Genomic DNA, 10,697 nt, shown 5'->3' on the forward strand with positions numbered 1-10,697 from the left:
TAGCAAACTGGGAAGCAATGATAGTAAAGGGTCTCTAATGTGTCATTCATATAAACAACCACCATAAAAGTCAGTCTTTTCTCCTTAGCTATATATAGTTTTATTGATGTATGTAATTATGAAACAGAGGTGACAAATGGTAGAAAAACTATGAGGAATTACAGTTGTCAGGGCCTGTTGCCTTTGTTTTCTCACATCTTAACATTCAGAAGTCCTACTTCCAAAGGGTCTGAAAGCAGGCATATAATCAGAAGATCTTGATAAGCAGTAATTCCCAGTGACAGACCTTGCTACACATCTAAAACACACATTATTTCACAATCTATGTCCTGTGGTTCACCTGCTGTTTTCACTGACTACATGAGATTCCCCAGAACTTCTGAAGACAAGTATCTATATAGCAGTTTTGAAATTCCATTTTGGAGGACCATTTCTTATCTGCCCATGCCTCTAAAAAGCATACTACAAATACTTATTCTTAAAACAGAAATTAATCCAACATAACTGTTTCTCAATTCAGTAAAACACTGTGTTGTTCACTCTCAAAAACAAAGTGTCAAACTGTGCCAGATAAAAGCTAACTCATTCAACAGAGGATTATTTGGTGCAGTGTGCAGGAAATTTATTTGATAGTTATTATGTAGATGGGTGATGGCACTTGCAATAAAACAGATTTAGGGAAATGATGTGCTACAGGAGTAAGGAAGACATTTTCTATCTTAACAAGATTGTTGTGCAACCCTCATTTTTGAGTAATTTTGGTAGGAGGGAGTTAAAAATAAAATAAAAAAAAACTTTTAGCACTTTATTGGGAGAAGTGTACTATACCAACTGGCTTTAATGTGAGATGTAATGCCTGAATTCAGAAGTTGTTTATAAAGCAGAATCTTGGATTCAGCCAACAAATGAAACAAAAACCAGAAGCACTAAGAATAAATGTATTAAGTGACATTAAGATAAGGATATTGTTACTTGGAAACTGTAGTTATGTTATGCTAATAATTTATCCACTGCCTTGTATAATACATATTAAATCCTATAAGCAGCACACTGTTTTGTTATATATAGGCTGTGCACACACACACAAAAAAATATGTCTGAGATGACTGGATATACTGATGGTTCTCTTAGAGCAATATTTACCTTTAGGGAATAATAAATATATAGCTTATTTAACAGTGAAGTTACATTTCAGCTTTTTCTCAGTTATGGGATTTACAGAGCTTGCATTGGCTTTCTGCATAGAATTACACGTTGATACTAACAAATGCTTTCTCCTCGTCACTTGATTTTGCTCCAAAAGGCTGACAGAAATTAGTAGAGTTGTACAAAATAAGAAAAGATTTATCAATATAGTAATCAATCGGTCATTGAACTGTAAATCCAGAAAGTGTTGCCAGGGAGGTATTTCTGCTGTTACATTACTGTAACTTAAGTTCAGAAACTTCCCAAGATATCATCTAAGAATAATATAATTCAGACAAGTTAAGCTGGCCTACTGGAGTTGACATCGTTATGGAGAGTAATGGGAAATAAATTTAAGAAGAAAAGTGTCAACTGTGGAAACAACAGAAAGAAGAAGAGGAAAAACCACTCTCAGATTTGCTTCTAAAGTGTTTCAGTCTGACTCAAGAGTGACACCCATGGACAATTTATAAAGACCAGTGTGAAATATATTTCTTTGCTCTCCTGTTATGATTATCAACCACTGACAACTCCTCTCTGAACTTCAAATCTACATCTAGAAGCAGTAAAACATCTATTTGTTGTTTAGAATAATAATTCTAGCATACTGTCAATTCTGTTAGGGTATCAAACTACTGAACAGGATTTCAAGAAATCAAGTAATTTTTACTGGTGAAGGGAGTACAGGTAGGTAAGAGCACAGACCAGGAGGTAGTATTTTGGAGCTGTACACACACACACACTCTAGGTTTACAACCTTCTATCATGTGAGCAGAAGACCTAGAGTTACATGCCACTTTGGCAGAATACAAGCATACCAAGCACTGAGCATCCAGCCAGAGCATTTCCTGACTTGAACCCAAATTTGACTGTTCGTTTCCTTAAACATCTGCAGAACCCTAAGACTTCCAGAAATCCTTGTCAGTGCCCGTTTTTAACATGTGTTAAATTGGTATTACTTATGTGACAGAAATTAGTCACCTGAAAAAGGTAAGAATTTTATCTTTCACTATTTAATTTGAAAAAAAACTATTGTGGGTTTCAACACTGAAATAATAAAACAAAAACTCTGAATGGAAAAAATGAAGAAAGTAATACCATTATGGCAATAATTAAACATAAAGGTTGAAATTAATCTTTCACAGAACAGTAGGTTAAGGTCTATTTACCACACATAACTTCAACAACAAAGCTTTGTTCTGACACTGCTTTGGGGTTTCTCTGTTCATGCTTGTGCCAGCTTTTTTGCCTGACTGTACTTCAGAAATTCTGCTGGCATAATTACATAGCACTTACCAAGAGAAAGAGGGTTTTCTGCTAGGCCTATTACATTCCCTTCACAAACAACATTAGCTAGGCTGACAAAGGAATTCTTCTGGCTGTATAGTTGCTTCTACATTGTCGTTTTGTGCTGGCACAGCTCTTCTGGGTAGCACGTGTAATTTTTTTTTTTTTTTCCACTCACTAAGGCAACTGACCTATGCTGTCAAGCCTTATAGTACAGACTTGATCTGAGTCCTCTCCAATTCTCTAAAGCTATTTACAGAAAAAAATCTAAAGGAAAAAAATCCCTTATAAATCACCTCATCACAACAATCCTAAAAATCTGAGGGATCAATGTACATAGAGAAAAAAACACCACTTTTTCTTCCCAAAAGTTACTGCACTTCAAGGAACAGCAGTCTTACATACAGTTATTTCCTAAAAAAGCATTAAAACTTTCCGAAACAGTTATTTTCAGAAATCCGTATTTTGTTAAGCATATGCTTCAACTGTATGGCAGGGAGGAGATAAGTTGTTCTAGGAATGGGGTACACACTGCTAATAAACAGAAGGAAGGCGTTATTAAAGGATTCACCGTGTTCATTAACTTTTACAAGCTGTACAGAACAATGCTCTTTTTAGACACAATATTGTTTAATGTCGTTTGGGCACAGTGCAAAATCAAGAACAATGTGCATTTTGCCTGTTTGGTTCAGCACACTTTAATTAGACCACTACTTTGAAAAGAGTGATGTTGCTGTTGCCACATCTGGTATTTCCAAAAAAGATTAAAGAAGAAAACAACTGAAGAGAAAAATGTCCCTTAAAAATAGTAATTAAAATAACAATAGTATAAACATTGTCAACTAAATCTCAGACAACTTCTGTATCTGTTACTACGTTCAAAGTTTACCTAGCTAGGAACCACGTTATGGAAAAGATTAAGTGCATAGCACAGAAAAGCAGTGTTAATAAACCCTCTGGGGAAAGATACCTTTTCATTTGTCTTGACGTTCCACATGTGCCAACATAGTTATGTAACTACTAAGGACAATGCATAAAACAGGAATTGTGCAAGCAAGTTTGGATTAAGCTAATACTTATTAGAATGCCAGTGACATTTTCATGTTGGTGCAATAGTTTTTACATAATGTAAACTTAATTTTTTTCTTCACTTTTTCATGTAAGCACTTACATTTTGTGTTGGAAAAATAATCTCCCACGTAGTACTATTTTAGTGACTTTGCAGATGGACAAAACAAACTAAAACTAATCAGTGGTATAATGCCAACAGGAGTAATGGAGTTAGAACAAAAATAAATGCATGAACACCTATGAATGACAAAAAGCACTTGGCATACACTAAAGTCTAACAAGAATTTTTCTTCTGATAATTTTAACCAAATCCTCTAGCTATTCAAGTGTTTGTGGACAAGTTTAGGTAACACGCAATTACTTTATTTCAAATTCCCATGTACAACATCACAGTACCAATATGTGCTCTCTCTCAAGACAGAGGGGAAATTGTAATTGATTTAGCCATCCCTATTCTGGAATAATTCCCCATGCAAATTGCCCTCTCTGGAATAAAAATACTGGCACAGAATAATTCTGGAGTAATTAGTCCTATTTAGAAATTAGCTCACTATTTCATTCTCACAATGTCATAATGAAGTAATTATTTTCTGCAAAAATGTGAACATGTTAACGAGCTATAGAAGAACAGCTTTAAAAATACCATGACACTGTTATTCTTTCTTCATGACAATAATGCCATTTTGCTTCAGTCGTTACCAAAACTAAAATCTTAAGGGATCTCTAATGGACAAAATGCTCCCTCAGCTGGAATTCTGGAGAATTAAGAAGAGGAAAAGTAAGCACATGAAAATCCCACATGGAACTAGTTTTGTATTCCCACCTCCCTGGAGACAGACCGATACCATGTAAAACACAAGTGTTATAAAACTCTTACCACATGTATAAGGCAGGAGATCTGGCCTAGAGATGTTATGGAACCCAACAGTGGACATAGCAGCTCTGAGCTTCTCCCTGTCAGGGAGTCACTGCAATAAGAAAGGGTGCAAATAAACAGCATGTTACATACCCTGCATTAACACCCTATACTGATATTTTCAGTGCCAAGTTCAACGTTTTCATTATCTCACAAAAACATTCTTTATTAACAGTCTAGAAAAAGTATATGAAGTACAACTGAACTCTGTTTGCTAGTGGGGACTCACCTTGTGCATCTGTTAGACTGTAAGCCCCACTTTAAACGCTAGCCACCTTTCCTACACTTTTTTTTACCTCTTCATCAAGCTACAAGACTGACAATTTGATGGTATCCAGAATTGCAAATTCTCTCTGTTACTTGTCTCCTGCTAGAGCAATGCTAGCTTACAGCCAGTGGAAGAAAATCTCCTGAGGATCTGGCACTTAAAAGTTATCATTGTTGCTCAATCACCTCAGCATCCCAGCCCCTGAGATTCTCAAATTTGTCTCAGGTCACAGGGAGCAAAATTATCCTCTGTTTCCATTCATCGCTTCCAGAAAATCTACGTATCTTATGCTTGTAATATTTATTCTCCCCATCCAACAGATTTACAGGTGAAAATAAATTTACTCTAACAAAGCAGCAGGTTAATTTACTAATCACAATGTTACTAATCAAGATGAAAGCACAAGAACAATTGAACAGAGGTCTGTATTGTACTTAACAGGATTTATTTTCAGCTGGTTCAGTATCTTAACTGACATGATGCCTCCTCCCACCAGTCCTACACCTGACTTTCAGATCTCTAGAACCACACGATCTCTGCCTTTCTTCAAAATAGATTCCCTCTTGTCTCTAACCTTTCCAATCCTAACTCAGTCACTGTATATATCATTGAAGTGATCTCATTTTTCCCTTCCTTGGATGCGTGTTCTTTGCTCAGCACATTCCTTCCACATTAAGCAATCCTTCTGCTGTTCACAACATTTTCAACTGTCATAAGGTTTATAAACTATGTATAGATTCTTCACAACGTGCACACCTAAACACACATCTTTGTTTATTTTGAGCTTTGATAGCAAAAACACCCACACATCACTAACAGTTTTGATAGCAAAACTACTTACCTAAACCGCTCTCCCCCTACTTTTTATCAGTCTGGAGCCTCATGACATCTAAACCACAGAAGAAATTCTAAGGAGTAAACTGCAGTGACTGTGCATTTGAAGAGGGGCACCTTGAAAAAAGAACTAGCTAGCACCCAACTTACAGATTTCTCAAATCTAAATAACAGGCTAATTAAGCATTAGATTACACAGCTGAGAACTCTGAGCCTCCAATTAAAGTAACCTGAAGAAAGGGGGTGGCATTTGTAAAAAGGATGACATTTCATTCTTTATTTCTAGAGATACATAAGCAAGAGAAAGAAAGGTTTTGTATACATACAAAAGTGAGAGATGCGCGATTACCTTGGAAAATAACAAGCTGAGTATATGAACTATTTGAAAGGTAAGGAGATAGACACAGAGAACTATGAACTGGTATTTTGGTATATAGGTCCATATATTTCTTTGGCTATCTAAAGTAAAAACAATTAATTTTATGCTCTTTTTGAAGCCTACAATATGTGCTTTAACTCTAGATTGGAGACCTCAAACATTTGGAAAACCAAAGGAGACTTTTATTTTAATCTCTTCCATTCAAATAGCTTAAAATACATTAATGTTAAGACAACACAAATATAGCAATTATATGAGTGTCCAGTAGAGGAAGAGTAATAGGTCAGAAACAGCATTTATTAAATAACAAGGTTAGAACAAACAAATCAGTGAAAAGATGTTTCCAGGTCAAGATATCTTAGTTTAGATTATACATGGCCTTGTGCAAATATAAAAGCCTCTTTATAACTCACTTATTCTTCCAGGAACACCAGCAAAGCTTAGGATAGACTTGGCTCTTGAAAAAGCCATCATGGTGAAACATAGTGTGTTTTTTCTTCTCTAGTTCTGAGCTACATCTCCACAGACTACCTGGAAAGAGAATTTGCCAGAGTTTATGAATATTAATTTGTAATCTCCTGGTACCTAATCAAACTTAAACTAGTTCAGTATTTTCAGTTCTGTGTCAGGCCTCATCAATATGAAAAGTATTTAGAAAAACTCTTACACTGCCTTCAAGAGGTCTATCAGTTGTACTTAGGTACTGCCTTAATTCACTTTTTCCAAAAAAACTTTCTGGACTCATTTAACTCTACCTACTTCTTCTAAGTAATGCTAAACTTAATTTCTAGAATGTCTTTTGAGATTGTTCTTTCACATAAGCCTCAGATAAAGAGCTATACTTCTAGAATGGCACTTTCATATCTGAGAAAACTTCTCTATATTTTTCTTTTAATAATTTACCTTGTAACTCTTGTCTTTTCTTCCTCCTGGGTAAATAACTTATTCTTTTGGCTTTGTTTTTAAAGGCTCATTCTGACTTCAAAGCAATTCCAAATAACAGGCTACTCTAAGTGCATAACTAATGTACACATTTGAATACTTTTAAATTTCAGGGCACGGCTCGCAGTGCGTCAGTTGAATTTCAGCTTGCTGCCACACCAGAAGGGGAAGTCTTATTCCTTTCCTGCTCCTCCCAATCTCAGCCAAATGCTTTCTTTCCCATTTTGCAGCAGCTCAAGAACTTACCTGATCTCAAGCTAAACTAAGTCAATTCACTCATAACCCAGGACCCTAAAACCACTCTCGTTCCCCCTTAGACCGCTGCTATTTTATGGAGTTTAATAAGCTTACCTGTTGGTGGTGAGCTGTTAATTGCTTGAAGCCTTTTAGTGAAGTGTATCTTTCTTTTCTGCTTCAGTTCACGTAACTAAACATTGGTACTTCATTGGTACATCTTCTAGGGTGTAAAGTGCTTGTGGGAACCTTGGATGAAAGCTATTACTAAAGTACACAATACTATTCCTAATATCATATGAATGAGGATCTCCATTTCACTGCTATAGGATTGACTTATCACAGGCTGCAAACTAGTGGTGAAGCTACCTTGAGGTAGCTTAATATGTGAATAGCTTGCTCTCACTAAAAAAGAAGTCCTGTTCCCCATTCTTACTTTATACCAGCTTTGGCATTTGTCAAACACCTCTTAAGAGTTGATTCATCTCAGTAACCCAGGAGGAAAAAGAAAGTGGATTGTTCTGTAGCTAAATCTAGTGAGATAGACTGACTCAGCAAAGCATCTAACAACAGCTAGAAGGCAGTGCAAGGATGGGTAGAACAGTGACTGGGGGGGAAACAGTTTCTCTGCACCCCAGTCCTGACATGTTAACCCTGAGGTAGTCCAGCCTCTTCTTTTCTAAGCAGTGCTTTGATAATTTAGGTCAGTCATGATGTGATGATGGATGTATATGGGTGGTTCTCAATAAGAAAAGCTCTTTAATATTAATGAAGTGAAGAGCTAAACATTTTGATGCAAAAGAGATTTAAACAAGAAAAGCTTTTATAATGCTTTAAAACCTCAAGAGAACATGACCATTTACATTCCAGTATATATTTTGCCATTAAAATTATCATGATTCCACTTGGGTTTTGTTTTGAGTACCAGCTGTTCGTAAGTGGAAAAACAAACTACTAGCCCTGTTAAAAATTTAGTGTTTGAGTTTACACAATTCCTATGTGCGGCACAGCCTGTAAAACAGGTTCGTACACTCTGAAGGACATCTGGCATCTTCTGAAATTCTGTGGACTAATTGTTCATATCCTAGCAAGTACCTAGGGAATAAGTACCTGTCAGGGAAGGAAGAAATGTTGGATAACACAAGTAATTCTTCTCCCCCAAGATGAGCGGTAATACATACTTCCATCCCTCTGATCAAACACATATTTGGCCCCACTCCCTGCACCACCACCCCTCACCCACCCAAAAAAAAAAAAAATTTAAAAAATTATGACTTGGGACTTTAGGAACTGGCAGAATGAAGCTCCATTTCAAAAACCTTCAAGAAGCCTTTTTAAGGAATGCCAAAGTGTATGTAAGAATTGCTGCCTACATGTTCTGTGTGCTGGTAATCTTAATGCAAGTCTTAAATGCTCTGAAAATACAGTACCTGCCTCCAGTTAAGCCTTTCCTGACTTGTAGGCTGTGTCAAGGCTCAAACAAAAAACAAGCTTGCAATACAGCACTGCAGTCATTATAAACCTGAGCTATTAAATGCTCATAATGATGGTAAAAAGTGTACAGTAACAAGCCACTCTGTCAGCAGAACTCATGAAGCTTGGTTTCCACTGGACTTGGATATCTATTATTCAACAGTAGTAACCCATAAGCTGGTTTGTTCCAAATGGTGTTACCTTGTTTCCATACTAAAAGAAATGTATTTGATACCTAGGGGTTAATAAATGTCACCTAAGAGGCAAAAGTTAGTATTTAAAACAAACAAACAAAAAAACCCACAACAACAAAAAACCTACATAAATAAAAAAAAAACCCAAACAAACCTATATTGAGGTATTCCTTATGATACTAGCTGCTTTGGAAACTTATTTCTTACTCCTGTAGCTTTACTTCAAACTCCTTCCTCCATTCCCCTGATAAAAAAGGATCATATCCTATTCTAGCCCTCAGTGGGACTTCATATGACTTTTTTTTTAAAAACAGAAATGCGATTGCCACACACAGCCGAGAAACTTTTACTTGTAGTTTAACAAAATTCTAAATATTACAACAGTAACACAGGTGAGAATATTCCTTAATTATACTCAAGTTTGAACAACAGAGGCCCTAGCAATGTGTGTCTGAAAACTGGAAAGGAGACCTGCACCAGAGAATAACCAAAGTGGCTTTCACAAGGTCTTTAAAACTCATTCTTCAGACTCTGGTGAGTGTAAGCTCTTGGTGCTTGAAGGAAGGACTTCCACTTAGCAGAGGTGTATAGTCAGTCTTTTGTTATGAATTACTTTTTTTTTTCTTTCAAATTGAATTATCTGTGATGTCAGTGGGGATTTTTCTTTTTTTATAAGTGCTGCCCTGTACACTAGTGTTTTCCCTGAATGTGATCAATTGGAAGCAGATTTTTCATTAACACAGCACTTTTTTCCATTAACACATGTATTGCCTGCCATGTAGAATTTTTTGCTAGTCAAGGGTGTACATGTTGCTGCTGGTGTGCAGCCAGAAACCATCTGGTTCTTGTGTCAGGATTATGTTACGTAAATGCCACTTCAGGGGAGTTTGTGTCGTTCTCCAACCAAAAATGCACAGGATTTTGTACTGAATGGAGATCTTTACATTTTAGTTCTAAACCCGTCTGCTTTCAAAACGACTCCGTAACCTGCCCTACAGTGTTCAATATAAATAGTGCTGCAGATGACTCAGTCCTCGCATACGAGCACTCCAAGAAACTCCCTTCTCCCAAGCACTCACTTCATTTAGTTAGAAGCACTTAACGCTGAACCTTCCAAGGTGAAAAGCTGCCACAGCCATGTGCAGCCTACTAAACAAAATCTACTCGTTTCCCCTCTGTTCCTCCCTGTCTCCTCCAAACATACTTAACTTCAAGCAATGTTTTTTGGGTTTATTTTTTTGTTGTTTATTTTTAATATGTTCTAATAGTCTTACCAGTCAAGGACCTCAGTACTCAGCAAGTCCTAATGAATTTGGTTTACCTGGATTATTTTTTTTTTCAATTATAATAAAGAAGTCAAAGTGTGCTGTAGAATTGCCAGAATTGGGACTTTTAACGCATCCTGTCAACTTACAGCTGGACACGTACAGAAACATTGGCTCTCACCTCAGGTGAGCTCCATTTGGGAGGTTTACTGACCCAACACAGGTGCCATCACTATATTGTCATTCTGCACCTATGCCTTCCAGGACTAGGTAGGAGCAATTTTGCATAGATAAAAGCTAAACCGAGCGTGTCTTCACCTGACTCCAGAGGCTCAGTCCTTAAGGGAGGCGGGAAACCCAGTGAGGTGACACCCGCGCCGGGCCCGCTCTCCCCAGCGCCCGCCGCGTCCCCCCCCCTCCCCCGCCGGCCGGGCTGGCCCTTCGACGACGACGGGTGCAGGCGGCCCCTGGGAGCGCCCGGGACAGGTTCATGTCCCCTGGCGAGGCAGCGTCCCACACGGCTGCTGCCCGTCCCCATCTGAAACGACCGTCGTGTGGGATGAGGGAACGAGGAGCAGCCCTTCGGCGACGCTGCCCTCCCGCAGCCTTTGCGAACTGCGCATCCCAGAGACCTGCGGGGCAAGACACT

The sequence above is a fragment of the Accipiter gentilis genome, chromosome 33, assembly GCF_929443795.1.
Source record: "Accipiter gentilis chromosome 33, bAccGen1.1, whole genome shotgun sequence".
Classification (NCBI taxonomy): Eukaryota; Metazoa; Chordata; class Aves; order Accipitriformes; family Accipitridae; genus Astur; species Astur gentilis.